Genomic DNA, 17,104 nt, shown 5'->3' on the forward strand with positions numbered 1-17,104 from the left:
ATTTACGATTTTTATTATGAAAATTTTCAAACATACATGGAAGTAGAGACAAAAGTAATAAAACCCAATGTATTCCTTACACTCTACTTCAATAATTATAAATATATGGAGTAATCTTAAAATTTCATACATATATCTCCCACAAAAACACACTCAAGCATAATTTTAGCACAAACCCCAGACATCATATTATATCATTTTTAAATATATAGCTATGTATCTTTAAGGGAAAGGACTTTTAAAATACATAATAGTAGTACCATTAACACAACTAAATAAATTAACAGTAATTCCTTAATATCATCTAATGTTTGGTGTTCAGATTTTCATGATTGTCTCACAGATCTCTTTTTCAGTGAGAATACAAACAAGTCCATGAACACTGCATTTGGTTGACAGAGGTTTTTGACAGAGCAGGAGCATCGCCATTATGGACAAGTACCACCATTCTAAAGTTCCCCTTGATCCACCTAAAAACCACCTAAATCCAAAGGGCATCAGCCTAATGGCTAAGGTCAGCATGACCATAAACCACAAATGACATGTCCATCCAGAAACATTTCAACCATAGGATAAACCCCTCCCTGACCAGAGACATGCCAGCCCCCAGATAACCTCCCCTCCAGCTGGAGAGATGTCAGCCCCAAGAAAACCTCCCCTCTGACCATAGACATTCCAACGCCGCCATGAGCTTCTCCCCCATACAGAAACATTCCAAGCCCGTGATACGCTCTCTCACCAATAAATACTCTTACTCTGGAAGAGAGAGTGTTCCTGACCGAAATCAGCCAGAAGACCCTCTCAGGTTTATTCTCCAAAATAAACCTATCTTTGACTGTTAAGCCACTTTTCATGTTTCTTTCCTCTTTCTTTAACTTAAACAGTTTTAATTGATCACAATATCTTCTTCCCACCTGACTCCATGTATTTGCAGAAAAAACTAGGTCAATCGCCTGTAGAATTTCCCACATTTTGTGTTTGGCTTAGTGCAGCCTTATGGTATAATTTAACACATGTAAACTGATAGTTAGAACAAGAGGTTGATTTAAGTTCTTTTAGTTTTATATTCTTTTGGCAAGAATACTTCAAAGGTGGTGCAGTGTGCTTCCTACTGAATCATATTCAGAGGCATGTAATGTTGGATTTTCTTTCTCTTATCAGACTTCTTAATTTTAGTTGTTCCAGTACATAAAAATTAGTATGTTATCATGGTCTGTGATTACTAATCATTTAAGAGTTTATGGGGATGTAAGTTACTTGCTCCTGCTTTGCTGTCTGCCATGAGTAAAAGCCTCCTGAAGACTCCCCAGAAGTAGATGCTGCCATGCTTCCTGTACAGCCTGTGGAACGTCATTGAAATGATAAGACTATCATTCAAATGGAAGCATTATAGTTCTTTGGAAACATTATTATTTCAGAACGAAGGAGAATGATACAGATACACTGGCTGAGGTGTTTTGAGGTGCATTGAAATGTTCCAAGCTGTTACTTACCTTAACATGTTCTTGAGGTACCATGGCATGGATTAAAAGGAAATTTGGTAAGTGGTCTCCATTTAAACGACTTACTAGGGAAGCTATGTGAAATTATTTAAAAGGGTAAGGGGATCAAATAGTACTTACCCTTCATGCAAAAGTTGTACAGAAGTCATATGGAAATGAAAAAAGGTTTTTTTGCCCTCCCCCTTGTGTATATCTTATGGGCAGTGGATGGAAGAAAATAAAATAACAAATGAAATGCGATGGTTGTTCTGAACAAGGGTCTCAACCATGTGCATTTATTGGGATAGGAAATAGTGACCAAGAAATGCAGCAGCTAAACTTGGAAGGAAAGAACTATTGCACAGCCAAAACATTGTACATATCTGATTTAGACAAGCAAAAGCACTTCATGTTGTCTGTAAAGGTGTTCTATGGCAACGGTGATGACATTGGTGTGTTCCTCAGCAAGTCGTCCAAACCTTCCAAAAAGAAGCAGTCATTGAAAAATGCTGACTTATGCATTGCCTCAGGAACAAAGGTGGCTCTGTTTAATCGACTACTATCCCAGACAGTTAGTACCAGATACTTGCACGTAGAAAGAGGTAATTTTCATGCTAGTTCACAGCAATGGGGAGCATTTTACATTATTCTTGGATGATGATGGATCAGAAGGAGAAGAATTCACAGTCTGAGATGGCTACATTCATTATGGACAAACAGTCAAACTTGTGTGCTCAGTTACTGGCATGGCACTCCCAAGATTGATAATTAGGAAAGTTGATAAGCAGACCACATTATTGGATGCAGATGATCCTGTGTCACAACTCCATAAATGTGCATTTGACCTTGAGGATACAGAAAGAAAGTACTTATGCCTTTCTCAAGAAAGAATAATTCAATTTCAGGCCACTCCATGCCCAACAGAACCAAATAAAAAGATGATAAATGATGGTGCTTCCTGGGCAATCATTAGCACACATAAGGGGAAGTATACATTTTACGAGAGAATGGGCCCTGTCCTTGCCCTGGTCATGCCTACGCCTGTCGTAGAGAGCCTTAAGTCGAATGGCGGTGGGGACGAAGCAATGCTTGAACTTACAGGACAGAATTTCACTCCAAATTTGCAAGTGTGGTTTGGGGATGTAGAAGCTGAAGCTATGTACAGGTGTGGAGAGAGTATGCTCCGTGTTGTCCCAGACGTTTCTGCATTCTGAGAAGGTTGGAGATAGGTCCAGCAACCAGTCCAGGTTTCAGTAACTTTGGTCCGAAATGATGGAATCATATATTCCACCAGCCTTACCTTTACCTACACACCAGAAGCAGGGCCGCGGCCACATTGCAGTGTAGCAGGCGCAATCCTTCAAGCCAGTTCAAGCCACGTGCCCCCTAATGAATTAAACACAAACAGCGATGGAATTTACACAAACGCCAGCACAAGTTCAACCAGTGTCACATCATCTACACCAACAGTGGTATCCTAACTACCGTCTTTTTGCTAAGACTTAAACGGACTTGAGTGCAGCAAAAAGTTGACAAAAAAGGAGAAAAAAATGAACAGTCTTTTGTGGTTTATTGGGAAAACTTTTCATACCAGGTGATACTATTCTAAAACCCCACTATCTATCTGCAAGTGCTGATTTGAAATGCAGAAGACACAGTAAAACAAAAAAAAACATCAAAATGTACAAACTACTGGAAATTAATTTTTTCAGCTGTTTTGTTGGTTGGTTGGTTGGTTGGTTGGTTGGTTGGTTTTTGTTTGGTTTTGTTTAAGTGGGCAAGAAGTAAATAATGTGGCTGGAATACAAGTTGAACAAACTAGAAGACATAAATCTAACATAGTTTTTATGGACCAAGTAACTTGTATATTGTATAAGCTTTAGTAAAAGGTACATTTTCACATATTCACCATATCCTTCTTTACATCATGGTATTATAGTACATCTTGTCACCAAAGAGGTTGTTCTCTTCCCCACTCACCTTTGAGCTTTTGCTTTAAAATACATTCAGGTTCCAAGCCTGGCCATGCTTGTTTAATCTAATTATCATGTTCTTCCAAGTTTTTATTCGGTCTGAGGCTAGATCTTTTTTCTTTTTTTCCAGCTGAAGTCTTACGACTTTTCGTGAGTCAAAATTGTTTGGATTTCAGCAAGTCAAATCTTGTGATGGCCTACATTTTTTTTTAAGATTATGTGAAGTCTGTGCAAAAGCTTTAAAAAGCTGCCTCTGCCTTGCCTGCAACACATGCAATGTATGTTAACTTAGTCTCTCTTCTCAGACACTGTTGGTAGTTATTTCTGCATTTTCCTTTTTTTAAAAAAAAGTATTTATAGTGGTTATCCAAGAGGTTCTAACATTCACATGCAATTTGGTGTGGCCATTTTGCCATAAATGAGTTAATAGCGCAGAACATGTTGATATTTGAAGTGTTCTCTCTCCTTTTCCCATAACGTAAATACATTATGTGTGTTCCAGGATTTGTTCAGGTTTTTCCCCGCTCCTGATCTTGTACATAACTTGTATTATGTATAAGTTAAACATTTAATTTTGAACTTGGAATGTTCCCAGTGATTTCATCCAGCAGAGTATTTTCTGCCTTGTTGGCAAGTGACAAAAATATCATGAGAAGCAACTGCTACCAGTTGGGAGATGGTGCCCTTATGGTAGAATGAGGACGATCTCAGCAAAAGCATGTTTTATTAACTTTACTTTTTGAGGGTGTTGGAGGGGGCAGCCTAGGCCAGAACATCATTGTAATCTTAAAACATAAGATGCTTTTATTAAATGATCAACTAAAATAGCTGGAAGACAGTACTTTGGAAACAGATAGTTGTAAGATTATGAAATGCAAATGTAACTTGTGTTTTTATTTTTCTTTTCCCTGCCTTTTTTGTTTGTTTTCTCTTCTCCAGTACTGAGCATCTCCACATGTCTCCTAACTCAGAAAATGTTTCTTTTCCTTTCAGCTGAGATTTGGTTGCATTCAGGGTTGTACGTTGGCCTTGCATGCGAAACTCGGCAGTTGTACCTTGCTTTCATTCCTGAACTTCGGTTATGCTTTTGTTCGGATTCTTCGAAATTGCAGCAGACTCTTTGGGCTACATTTAGTACAAGAACCACATGCATAATATTATACGGCACAGTCTAGTAATACAATCATCCTTCTTAGAGTAAAAACTACCTCTAGATTGTGGTAAGCTTTTACTGTCCCATAAAACAGGAGCCACGGTACTTTATGAATGCAAAACTGTAACTTCCTACAGTGTTTCCATACAGAACATTGTCTTTCTGGTTTCCTGAGCTATTTTGAAAAAGTTTTCATTAATAGACTTTTCAGAAATTATTATTAGTAGCATTTTTTTCCAGCTTTGCTGTTTTCATCACTCATTCTTTGCTCAGACTCCAGCATTCAGTACCGTGTTGGTCCAGATGTAGGTTTATATGCTCATTTTTAGTTTACTTCTTGTACCTTGCAGCACACTCTATGCACTCAGCCCTTAAGGGGTTTACTTTACAAACTGTGTGCCTGTAAGATGTATTAGCAATAAGATAGAAAATTGAGCAAGTTTATACCATAATTTTGTAGAAAAAAAGAATCTGCTCAATTCCATATTTCATCCATGAAAAACTTGCAATACGAGCAGTTTCAAGGAATAAGAAGAAAAAAAAAAGAGTCTATAGGTCGGCCAGGTCTGATGGCTCACGCTTGTAATCCCAGCACTTTGGGAGGCTGAGGCCAGCGGATCACTTGAGGTCAGTTCGAGACCAGCCTGGCTGACATGGTGGAACCCCTGTCTCTACTAAAAACAAAAACAAAAACAAAAATTAGCCAGGTGTGGTGGTGTGTGCCTGTAGTCCTAGCTATTCGAGAGCCTGAGGCATGAGAATTGCTTGAACCTGGGAAGTGGAGGTTGCAGTAAGCCGAGCTTGTGCCACTGCACTCCAGCCTGGGTGACAGAGTGACACTCGGTCTCAAAAAAAAAAAAATTTATGGGTCATTTGTGGTTTATTTATTTCTGCAAAATGTCCATTCCCATCTTTAGCCCACTTTTAATTGGGTGATTTTTTTTAGTAAGAAAAACTTCATATATTAAACATTGATTTTTAAATTATTTACTATATCCAATCAACAGCTTTCTTTAAGAACTCTCTAATGCAAAATAGAAGAGTGGTAGAAACTGAGTACAAAAAGGAAAAAATTCTAATTAATTAAGTGTATCTTTGATTAACAGAAAAATAATATAAGCTACAATAATATTGTTATTTCAGAATTCCCCAGTTACAAAGTAACAGTAAGAAGATGGTGATCTACAAAACTTTACTTGTGACATAATTCTAGTGTAGTTTATTTAAGAAATATAAAAGAAAATGATTGGATTACAAATAAGATTAATATAATGATACATCAGTATTATGAGTATCTTTCTTACATAAATAATATTTTCTGAAGACATGGATAATAAAAAAGGTAGCACAATAAAATTATACAGGGACAACTTATTAAAATAAATAAACATGCTCAGTTCATTGTAATGAAATAAAATTTGTTTTCTGAAAACAAATGGAAAGAAAATAATTACCATGTTAGCCCAGAGAAAGGAATACACTTGAATTATAGATGAACAAGGGCATATACTGTATATGACTATCATGTAACCATGAAGAATAGGTCAAGATAAGGGAAAAGCAGCAGAAACATCAGTTCTCAGGCAGTGGTGCCTGAGATTATTACAGTGTGCCCAATTAGTTTATGTCACTTTTAAAAAGTCATTTAAATAAATGTATTTGTGGAAGAAAAAATATCTGAACATCAGGTATGGTCTGATCCACAATGATCCAATGATCTGTCATAACTCATTCTATGAGTATTCTTATACAGTTTGCAAGAGAAATTACATGTGGAGCTACAGAGGAACATTTATCAAAATTCATAAAGCTATTTAACCTCAATGTTACATAGTACATAGTGACCATCATACAATAGTAAAAATACAATATCTGATACTATTTTTACAAGCTATGACGTAAACAATTTAGGCTCTTTTTAAAAAAATAAAAGAAATTTGATTACAACTTTATTTCAAGCATTTTCAGTTAGACATAGGTTTATATATTTTCACTCAAAATGGCAAAGGACCTTCTGTAGGTAAAATGTATTCTGTGTTTAAATGCTTGCATTCTGAAGTATGATTTGCCATGTATGAGTTCGGGTAGGACAATGAAGCTGCTGTAGCAAAATCCTGGCTGATGAGGAAGACTCGGACACTTTTCATCTTTCATGCAGCCATTCAATATTTTGTGTATTTACATGAAGGAGAAAAGAGGGGAGGATACAAAGAGAGCCAGTATTCTTTTTGGATGAAGCAGCCTAATTCCAGAGAATGAGCTTTCCATTTTGAACTCAAAGACTGTGGTCCCCAAATTGAATTCTTACCAGTCCAAGGAGCTGCCTTTGGCCTGTGAGGCAACACTTGATGAAGTGAGCTAAAGGAAAGTGTTAACTGAACTACAGAGATGGCTGCGTGCAAAACAAGTTTCCAAACATGCTCAGGCCCACGCAGAGGTGAGGTGCAGCCAGAACTATTAGTTAAAAACAAATGCCCTCACGGATGCAGACATAGAGCTTGTAGGAAGAGTCACCGTTCTGGGGGCCTGGTTGTAGTTTCCAATACCTGCCTTCACCACCCTCTGTGACTCTTCTATTTTTCTGCTTTGTTTAATTTGAGTCCAAGGATTTCATTAGCAACTTTCTGAAAATACAGGAAGACAGTCTCCTGTCTTGGCTGAGATCAAGTGGCTACTAAAACCATTTTCCTGGCAAAACCCTAAGTGTTTTTCAGGTTGTACTGTTTCCATGTGCTCCAAATAAATTTTATTGCTCACCAAGGCAACCAGTAGCAAAGCTTCTGACTCTTCGCTCCCTTTCTTCAGTACAATGTACCCATCTTTTTTTTTTTTTTTTTAGATGGAGTCTCGCTGTCGCCCAGGCTGGAGTGCAGTGGCGCGATCTCGGCCCACTGCAAGCTCCGCCTCCCGGGGTTCACGCCATTCTCCTGCCTCAGCCTCCCGAGTAGCTGGGACTACAGGCCCCCGCCACCACGCCCGGCTAATTTTTTTTTTGTATTTTTAGTAGAGACGGGGTTTCACCGTGTTCGCCAGAATGGTCTCGATCTCCTGACCTCGTGATCCGCCCGCCTCGGCCTACCAAAGTGCTGGGATGACAGACATGAGCCACCGCGCCTGGCCGTACCAATCTTTTAAATTCTCCAAGCTTTGCTAATTTGTAACAAGAGGATTCTCTGTGATCCATAGATAAATGCATCCACCTTCTTGCTGCCTATTGTACACACCCCCTACAACCCATACTTGAAGAGTAACATTCAAGTTTCCTGGCAATGTTATCCCGCTCAAAAAATATGTATATATATTCATCACTATAGTTTAGTTTTATTGGTTCCCAAAAGTTTCTTGAGCAAAACTCATAGGTCTTCCAGGAGGTGCTGCTTCAAGCATGACAAATTTCAGCTGCCATTCTTGATTTCTTTCTTGGGGTCTGATGGAGTTCAGTGTGGTGCTCAGGCTAGCTCCCCAGGCAGAGGGAGAAGGAAAGGAGAGCGCCTCCGTAGGTGGGGAGAGAAGGAAGGGAGCAGGACCCTGCCCTGGGATCTGGGTGCCCTGGAGAGATCAGGGGAAACTAGTTGATGATACTTTTGTTAAATGAACCAGTACCTTCACATGCTTTTAAGTAAAAATGAAATTTAACTGGAAGGACCCAAATCAAACATGGTATCTCTTGAGTTATCTCTCACTATGGATGACAAAGGCTGTTGTCAATGTTGATTTCATTCAATTAACTTGATGGACATTAAACAACCTGTATAAGCCCAGAAAATGAGGGTTCTTGGAGATCTGTTATTACAGAAATGCAGAGGTGTCCTAACTCGTGTCATGTGAAGGTGGCCATGATGCAGATACAGACATGGCTATGAATGTGCAGGCTATAGTTTGCCCTGACCTGGTTCCATGACCGTGCCTTGAGGGTGGAAGAAACCAGAGTGCCCTCAGATAAGATGGCTGGAGGGCATGACAAAAACCATGAAAGTAAGACCAGACCGTGCATGCAAGATGAATGCTGGCATCTGGCTGAATAGAGGAATTTGAACAAACAAAATCCTTTTTCTGCAAGCTCTTCACATAATTCTACTCCACCTGGAGCTTCATGACTGAAATGAGTGGTTATCTATATTCAGGTCTAGTCAGACGTGCTGATTAATTATAGTTGATCAGCATACATATATCATGCTTTCTTACATATTTAATCTATCCCATGTATACATAAGACTTTGAAGGACAAATTATTTATTAGCATTAAAGTGTAAAATTTGCTTGATAACTATAAAATGTCTTAAATACACTGGTATGAGTTTTGAAATTATACCAAAATGACCAATGTGAAGGGTAGTGTTACTACGCTGCGTATGTCCTGCCACTGCATCCTTTAGGAGATTTCTATAGCATCACAATGAAGTCCACCTGTGTGTGAGAGAGAGGCTTGCGCTTGCCTTCCTTACCAGCAATGCAAAAGTGCTCAGGGGACCCAGCTTGGTCTGAGTACGAAAACAAACCTAAGAGGCTTCAAAGCCAGCTCTCCTGTAGTATGTGCTCACATCCCTGAAAGAAAAGCAAGAAAATCCCAAACTCCAGATTTTCTAATATAAGCTCTAGTGAAATACTTACCTTTCTTGAGTCAAAGCAGAAGAAACTGCTAACTAGAAATGTCAGCCTGCTGCCTCAGAGAATTTCTATGGCTGTTCTGGGGTGAAGAGGGTGGAGTCTTTGGCTTTCTTACCACAGGTGATCAGGTAAGAAGGAACCACAGCATCCTCTATGAAGAAATGCTGTCCGAGGTGATACCTGGAATCCAAAGCTTTTCTAAAGGAGACCTGGGAGGGGACTCCACACCCATCAACCAATAGCAGCCCAGCCCAAAGGCTGCAAATTTGCTTCTTTCTGACACCCAGTGGAGAAACAATCACCAGCTCTTTTCCAGTGAGTTCAGCACTGTCTGCAATTGGATTTGCTTTAGTTGCAAGGATTGTAAGCTAGTTGATGTGTGTGCGTGTGTGTGTGTGTGTGTGTGTGTGTGTGTGTGTGTGTGTGTGTAGGTGAAGCTTGAGGCACCTGGTGTTAGTTTTTCTATCCAGTTGTATTAAAATTGGCATGAAATTTCTTATCTAGAATTTCAAGCCTCCAGCTGTGAGCCTTATTCAGCTATCACTGATTTCATCACCAAAAAAGATAAAACCAGGAAATAGAATGTGTGTGAGAGAGTCCAAATGATTGTTTCTTTTACCCTTAACTAATTCCCTTTCCTTAGCCCCTCTCCTGCACCTACTGGTTTTCTGAGGTTTATTCCCGCAGTCTTTAGTAAACTAATTTTAAATGTGCGAATGGGGTGACCAGGTTAGAGACTCCCAGGGAAGAACCATGCTATGTATCCCACTAATAAATTCTCCTTACGGAGCTAAAGTCTTTCACTGGAGCTGTTTCCAGTGTAACTTGATGTAGCATTTGGGATAGTCTCATCGTGGAGCACCACCACTATCCCAACTGGCCGATACCTGTTTCTTCTAAGAGGAGAATCAGGTAAGTTTTCCCAAAGTGCCTTTGGGAAATCGTGCCGTTCAGAGAGCTGCGTTGTGCTCATGCATCTGGAAGGTCTTGCTGTTCATGCACTGACTCTTCTAACTCCATGTCCTCCATTACTGGGTGTTTGCCAGCAGGATGGAATGATGGCTCACTGAAAACTGAAGATGACATGGAAGATGAAAAGGGAGATGAGAAAGTCCTGCCCATTAATGATAGGAAGATGGGCACAATGAGGTGACCTCACAGGTCTCCATGCCTCAGCTCAGCTCTGATGAAGAGGCTCATGTCATACAGTCTTTTCAGATGATCACAGAGAAAAACGTGGTGACAGAGAGGCAGATGTTTTACTGTTTCCACTTCTGGAACTTGTTGCAGGGTATGAAGAGGGTCAGCACCAGAGAAGATATAGAATATCATGTCTGCAATGGATGAAGCCATCAAAGGATGGCTTCACTTCACCACCAGGCAGCACTGACCAACTTACGGCAATAAATCCCGCAGACCAGAATTACACTCATCAAATGCCTCACTCACCATATGTCAGCCCAGAAGACTCTTGCAGTGGTGAGCCAGTCTCTTTATCCACCAAGCCTGACCCAGCAGGCAGGAGAGGCCCAGTACCAAGATGATCATCCACAATAACCTGCACACTGCATCGAGGACGGAGGCCAGCCCTAACAGCCCGCGGCCCTCAGGAGGGAGAGGCAGTAAAGGGCTCCTTCTCTCTTTGTCCTGATGAATGGGCATTGCACTAGAAAGATGAATATTAGGAGCAGATTATCAGAGCCTCGGTCCAGCCACCATCTCCTCTATGATGACCCAGATGGGCAAACCTTCTGAAGGCAAAAGTCCAACCAACATCCTGGGTGGCTGGCATTTTCTGAATTTCTATAGCTCATCACAAAGTGCAGCAGGAATGGGTGTATTTGGTGCACTTTGATTTTGCAGTTGCCTCTGATGGCCAAGAGACTTAGGGCCAAAGATTTCTCCTGACCCAAGGTCCAGGTCATATTTCTGCAGCACAGCTGTGACCCTCATCCCAACTACAGCCACTGGCACAATCTCCAGTAACATTTGAAAATGATTATACTAAAATCAGGTTATAAAAGCTTGTTGTTTTTAATTTGAGTTACATTTTTAAAATACAAAATGTCTTGTTTTTTATATTTGTGTTCATGTGGTACATTTTCCAGGATAAGATGGGCTGTGCGGTAATGGCAAATAAACCCTCCAAGTCTCAGTGGCTGGCCTCCTCTAAGTTTATTTCTTGCTCACAGGGTCTGCCGTGAGACCAGAGAGTCTCCAGAGCAACTCCCCTTCCACCCCTGCCCAGGAAATAGAACATGTGCGTAACTGAGAGACAAATCATGTAGAAAAACAAGGTGATTTTCCTAGAGAAGGACTGAAGTGCTTTGCTAGTATTAGTCACTATGATAAAAAGTAGAGAAGAACTATTCTGTTTCTTTAATCATCTAAGAGACAGACCATTCACTTGGAGTGAAATATTTAAACTATTTCTTCATCTCTTGAATTAAAAGACCTTAATAATATGAATTCATAACTCGAATATAGATAATAAACCCAGCACAGTTTGGCACAACAATTTTTATTTCCTCTTGAAATACCAAGGCTATTTTCTCATGTAAATTATATACGTATCTATATACATATTTTCAAGGACTGAAATTAATTTTAACATTTTTAAAACACCAAATAGTATCATATTTCCTGTAAAGTGGCTGGTTACCTCAAAGGCAGCATTTTAACATCCTTAGCTGCTTTAAAAGATTATCAGCAGTCTGTAGTAAATATTACATGAGACATTTAAAGAATGGTGCTTCATTTCATCATTTAAAAATCTTAGTCAAGAAGAGACAAGAACAATTTCTTAGAATCAAAACTCCTTCATTGGGAAATCATTCATCTTGGAAAAAGCAGAAATATTTTGGCTAATAAAAAACATTTTATTACTAAATTAACATTGAAGAAGTTGTAAAAATCTCATTTTGCTTTAATTTGTTAAAGTCAAAACCTTATATGCACCTTTGATTTTTATAAAATTTTAACTATTTGAAAATAAAATATTAAGCATCAAAAGTAAATAGAAAAAATTAAAAATAAAATGAAAACCAATGAAATGGAACACAGACCAATAATAAAATCTGTGCTGCCAAAAGCTGATGCTTTGAAAAGATTATTAAAAACTGCAAAACATCTAGCAAAAGGAAAACATCACCAATATCAAGAATATAAAATGGGACATTATTATAGACCCTAGAGATACTACAAGGATTATAATAATAGGTATGCTGAACAACTTTAAGGCAAGAAATTTGACAATTTAAATGAAAAGCATGCATTTCAATTTCTTGTGGTATAGTTACTTGCAACTCTGGAGAGCCCACATAATTCATATAGTAGCCATCTTCTAGCTTTGTGGGTTCTCTGTAAAAAAGAAACTGGAAGAGTCACAGTAAACAAACGACATATACTTTCCACCCTTACATGAGTAGAGAATAATCTGCTAGAGCAAATGGGCTGGATGTGGTGGCTCACACCTGTATTCCCAGCACTTTGGGAGTCCGAGGCGGGTGGATCACCTGAAGTCAGGAGTTCGAGATCAGCCTGTTCAATATGGTGAACCCCCATCTCTACGAAAAATACAAAAATTAGCCAGGCGTGGTGGCAGGCACCTGTAATCCCAGCTACTCGGGAGGCTGAGGCAGGAGAATTGCTTGAACCCAGGAGGCAGAAATTGCAGTGAGCCGAGATGGACCCGTTGCAATCCAGCCTGGAAAACAAGAGGGAAACTCTGTTTCAAAAGAAAGAAAACAAGAAAAGAAAAAAGAAAACAAAAAGAATCTCCAAATGCTCAAATAAACTCTATATAATTTAAATGTGTTTTAATTTTTCTCTTACTGTTAGGAAATTGATATTTTAAGAGAAAACAACTAGTCAGTGATTGTTTCTAGGAGAACTCCATTTTGTGGAAGCTCCTCTGAGACTTACGTAAACCCTTTAGCGGAGCTCCTGGGAGAGTCTGAGCTTCTCCTGATTCAGGTCCCCTTTGTGTGTTCACTAAGAGTCTTCTCTTTGCTGAGTTTTATAACAAGGTTGTTGAAAATGGAAGAGTATTTTCAGCCGTGAGCTTACTTTGCAACATTCAGCTTTCTTTAGAGTTTCAGAAAGTTCGTAATTGTCTTATAATGAACAAGAACTTTCCTATAAGAAGAACTACAAAGCATGCCATTCAGAAAATAGGTAATAGACATTAATCCCAGGAATACCAAATATTTTAGGAAGTCTCTAGGTTCAGAAAAACCCAGGAGCCCCGTGGACGGAATGCCAACCTCCCCTCCCTCCCCCCTGCCGCCCCGACCCCCAACCCCTCTCACCTCCTCAGTGAGCTCCCTGCTTTCAGGCTCAACCTTCTAAAGTTCTCTTTCCTGGCTGGATGAGTCTCCCATGAAGCCCGTTCCATCTCTCCACTGCTCAGAGCTCTCCAGAACTCACACTGTGAGATCTCCAGAACTCACATTGTGATTTAAATCCAGGATTTACTTACTAGTCTTTACTTACTAGTCAAAGCCCCACATGCTTGCCCTGAAATCCCTCTAGTTATTTAGTGTTAGAAACTCACCACTAGGACCATTATTTTGCTGTTAGATCTATTTTTGGCGGAAATGCCTAATGTCAGGATTTTTTTTTTTTTTTTTGAAACAGAGTCTCGCTCAGTCACCAGGCTGGAGTGCAGTGGCGCGATCTCGGCTCACTGCAACCTTCACCTCCCGGGTTCAAGTGATTCTCCTGCCTCAGCCTCCCGAGTAGCTAGGACTACAGGCACGTGCCACTATGCCCAACTAATTATTGTATTTTTAGTAGAGACGGTGTTTCACCATGTTGGCCAGGATGGTCTCGATCGCTTGACCTCGTGATCCGCCCGCTTCAGCCTCCCAAAGTGCTGGGATTATAGGCGTGAGCCACTGTGCCAGACCAATGTCAGGATTTTTTGGCTTATCTTTACTGACCTGGTCTAATCCCCACAGATGAATATTTATTGATTTATTTCTCTTTTTGGAGGAAGGAAGCCCTGTTGTCAGCATCCTAAAAGCTGGAAATGAGAAAAGCTGGGAATCTCAATTTTCAGTGTGTGCTTTGTTTTCAATATTGTACCCTTTCCTCAATTGGTCTCAGTGGTCTCCAGTCCAGAGACTCTCTGTTTTATCCTCTATGGAAAATGAACATTTTGTCCTTTATACAGAAATGGACATGTGGGGTCGTGTTCAACCACTCCTAAAACACTAAAACAGACATTCAATAAATCCTCCTGTTTCCAGCCCCACTTAATCCTCCAAGTTACATAACTGCAGATTGTAGCACTCACATAGGAAACCCTGTGAGCAGCCTCCTTTGAAACTGGTCATCCCTCCAGCCTTATTCCCCCACACTCTCAACGGTATTGTAACTAAGGACCTCAGTTTTAAAAATATACTTCAGTCATCCACTCTATCTTCCTTCCTGCCACTCTCACACCTTGATTAAAACCATTTTTTCCTTCCACCCATCCATGTCTCTTGACTCCGGCTTTTAGGTGGCAAGCTGCTGGACTTAGGACCAGATACAGTATCATATGTCATGAGCCTTTGGGGAGCTCTTCAGTTTACAACTTGGTGGCTCAAAGATTTCCTTTCTACTGCTTTAGACAGCTTTTTGGGGGGATGTGTTTTCCGAAATCAGCTGCTCTTTCCATATAGAACCATACATTGAGATCACATGAGTCGCTGTGATATCTAATGTAACAGAACATTTGATTCTTTGTCTATATTGTTTATAGAAAAACATCTCTTCTCATTGATATGTTTCTTTCCCCTTCCATCTCTGTTACTGTACTAACCATTACCAGATCTTTAACAATAAATTTAGGATTTTTAAATATATTGGTGGCAGGAATTACTGTCTGCCTCTAGAGGTAACATTTGAGTGAACTGTCTTATTGTCATTGGCGACTTCCTTCAGATCATGCCACTGCATTACAGACTGGTCGACAAGAGTAAGACTGTCTCAAGAAAAAAATAAAAAAGATTAAATAAAAAAACCTTTCTAAGGTAATAATTGGAGACACTGGCAAAGACATGTGACAGTGTTTTCACTTTCTTTTATTATGTCAAAGTATAGAAATACCTAAATATTGAACCATGGAGAGATGATTGAATTGTACAATATTCCTATGTATGGCTGATTCAAGTTAGAACTTTACTCACATATTGAACTTCAAAATTTTCACTCCCCCGACCAATGCTTTTTAGCCTTCTATTTTACTTTGCTTCTTAACACTCATCACTGTCTAATATACTATATTTTTCTTGTTTATGGTCTGCCTTTCCCAGAACAGAATCTTCATGAAGGCAGAGATTTTTGTTTTTATTTTGTTCATTCATCTAGCTCCAGTAATTAGAAAACTATACTGCACATGGTAACAACTCGCTAAATATATGCTGAATGAGTCATCAATGCTTTTCTCTTAACTTAATGACATGGGAAAATGTCCATAAAGTATACAATAAAATATGCAGACTCAGAACATAAAAAATATACACACACTCACACACACACGACAAAATCTTGACTTCAGGGTGTTCTGCTGAACTTCAGTTGTTCTTGACTTCCACATGTGGAGGTGGAGCATCTTTCTTGCTTATAAGTAATGTGATTTTCTTTATGAAACGCCAGGTTATATGTTTCCTTTGTACAGTTTTGTATTCGTTTCTCTTCTGATTTGTATAAATTCTTCATATTCCATAAACACTACTCCTTTTTCATAGGTGTTGCAAATCATCTTCTTTCTGCTAATGGCTTCTATTCCCTTTTTATAGTCTTTTGATAAACTAAAATGTTAATATTATTGTTGTAAAATGAACCAATGTTTTACTTCATAGTTTTGTGTTTTGGGTATGAAATCCTTGTCCACTGGAAGGTATAAACTATTTCTTCATATTTTCTGAATTTTAAAGTTTTTTATTTTTTATTTTAACTCATTAGAACTTACATTTGTTTTTTCGTGTCCAGTGACAGGTAGGGGTCAAATTTTATATTTTTTCTCATCTGTAACTAATGTCCCAGTACCATTAATATTTAGAGTTGCCCATTCTTTCCCAATGGACCTGAAGCAGAAGATCTCATGCACTGGGTTCCCTTATAATTTGGCTATTTCTACATTTTGAGCTGTTTGTCTTTCTTATATAACTCTGTAGTCATGTAAGTAGTCTTATGTAAGGAGTCTCCCTTCTGATGGAGTTACCTACCCCACTGATTTTTTTTTTAGGCTTTCTCTTTACTAATAAATATATTTACAAATACAAACCACCTTCTAAAGAATGCTTTAGTTGCACCAAACATATACAAGCTTTGATATGTAGTGTTTTTATTGCCATTCTGTTCTAAACATAACTTCATTTTCTTATTTCAAATGTATTTTTAAATTTCGCAAAGTATAGTATATTGTGATCTTCTGGTTAACAAAATCTACGTTGTCAAATTGTGTTCTAAGAATATGATCATATTATTATTATTACTTTTTTTTTTTGAGACGGAGTCTCACTCTATTGCCAGGCTGGAGTGCAATGGCGCCATCTCAGCTCACTGCAACCTCTGCCTCCTGGGTTCAAGCAATTCTCCTGCCTCAGCCTCCCGAGTAGCTGGGATTACAGGCACGTGTCACCACACCCAGCTAATTTTTGTATTTTTAGTAGAGACAGGGTTTCACCATGTTGGCCAGGATGGTCTCGATTTCCTGACCTCGTGATCTGACCACCTAGGCCTCCCAAAGTTCTGGGATTACAGGCATGAGCCACTGCACCTGGCCCAATGATTATTATTTATTAATACTTGCTGTGGCCTAGTACACTGCAATTTTTATAAGTGTTTCATATCAACTTGAAAGGAAAGCATTTTTTGTCATTTTTGAGTATTATGGT

The 17,104-nt window shown here is 39.2% G+C and overlaps 2 pseudogenes; one reads left to right on the plus strand and one right to left on the minus strand.

Annotated features, from left to right (window-relative positions):
• The first annotated feature begins 1,437 nt into the window (after nucleotides 1-1,437).
• Nucleotides 1,438-2,962, plus strand: LOC129526432 (recombining binding protein suppressor of hairless-like; annotated as a pseudogene).
• Nucleotides 2,963-7,064: 4,102 nt separating this feature from the next.
• On the minus strand, nucleotides 7,065-10,877 carry LOC101130411 (ras-related protein Rab-28-like; annotated as a pseudogene).
• Between the last annotated feature and the right edge of the window lie 6,227 nt (nucleotides 10,878-17,104).

The sequence above is a fragment of the Gorilla gorilla genome, chromosome 14, assembly GCF_029281585.2.
Source record: "Gorilla gorilla gorilla isolate KB3781 chromosome 14, NHGRI_mGorGor1-v2.1_pri, whole genome shotgun sequence".
In the NCBI taxonomy this organism is placed as follows: domain Eukaryota; kingdom Metazoa; phylum Chordata; class Mammalia; order Primates; family Hominidae; genus Gorilla; species Gorilla gorilla.